This window comes from Rhincodon typus, chromosome 50 (genome assembly GCF_021869965.1).
Source record: "Rhincodon typus isolate 14 chromosome 50, sRhiTyp1.1, whole genome shotgun sequence".
NCBI lineage: Eukaryota > Metazoa > Chordata > Chondrichthyes > Orectolobiformes > Rhincodontidae > Rhincodon > Rhincodon typus.
In genome coordinates this window covers 2742376-2743905 of record NC_063381.1, presented here as the reverse complement: position 1 = coordinate 2743905, position 1530 = coordinate 2742376, and positions in this window count along the sequence as shown.

The window sequence follows — 1530 nt, the reverse complement described above, 5'->3', positions numbered from 1 at the left end:
TTCAGAAGACGACAATCTCACCTTCACCAGATGACCTAACTTTTGTTGCTGTTTTAATTAAAATGTTACTTTCAGCGAGTTAAGCACTTCAGAAGTCAAAAATCTCAACTTCAGCAAATGACACAATTTTTTATGTTCGTTTGACTAACGTTCTTATTTCAGCGTTATAAGCATATGAGAAGACAAAAATCTCAACTTCTCCAAAGGACATAAATTTTGATGCTGGTTGGACTAAAATTCTTATTTCAGTGAGATGAGCACGACAGAAGTCAAGAATCTCAACTTCATCAAATGACTTGATTTTTGATGTTGGTCAGACTAAGATGTTTAATTCAGTGAGTTAAGCACTTGAGAAGATAAAAATCTGAACTTCACCAAATGACTCAATTATTGATGTTAGTTTGACTAACATGCTCATTTCAGCGAGTGAAGCACTTCAGAAGATCAAAATCTCAACTTCACCAAATGACTCAACTTTTGATGTTGTTTTGTCGAACCTGCTTAATTCAGCGAGATAAGCATATTAGAAGACCAAAATCTGAATTTCACCAAGGCAATCAATTTTGGATGCTGGTTTGACTAAAATGCTTATTTCAGCGAGATAAGCATATCAGAAGACGACAATCTCAAGTTCACGAATGAACCTAACTTTTGATGCTGATTTGTCTAAAATGCATATTTCAGGGAGATAAGCACTTCAGAAGTCAAAAATGTCAACTTCACCAAATGACTTCAATGTTGATGCTGTTTTGACTAACATGCGTATTTCACTCAGACAAGCACTTCAGAAGACCAAAATCTGAACTTCACCAAATGACACAAGTTTTGCTGTTGGTTTGGACTAACATGCTTGTTTGAAACAGATAAGCACTTCAGACGTCAACAATCTCAACTTCAGCAAATGTCTTAATTTTTCATGCTGTTTTGACTAACATGCTTATTTCAGTGAGATAAGCACTTCAGAAAACCAAAATCTGAACTTCAGAAAATGACACCAGTTTTAATGTTGCTTTGACTTACAAGATTGTTTGAGTGAGATGAGCACTTCAGAAGTCAATAATCTCAACTTCACCAAAGGACCTAACTTTGGACGCTGGTTGGACGAAAATGCCTATTTCTGTGAGATAAGCACTTCAGAAATCAAAAACCTCAACTTCACCATCTGACTTAATTTTTGATGCTGTTTTGCCTTGTATGCTTATTTCACTCAGATAAACACTTCAGAAGATCAATATCTCACTTCACCAAAAATGTTAGTTTTTGATGTTGATTTGAATGACACGCTGATTTCATGAGGTAAGCACTTCAGAAGATCAAAATCTCAACTTCACCAAATGACTCAACTTTTGATGTTGTTTTGACTGACGTGCTTATTTCAGCGAGTTCAGCACTTGAGAAGACTAAAATCTGAATTTCTCCAAATGACTCAATTTTTAATGTTGTTTCGACTAACATGCTTATTTGAATGAGATAATGACTTCACAAGTCAAAAATCTCAACTTCACCAAATGATTTAATTTTAACGCTGTT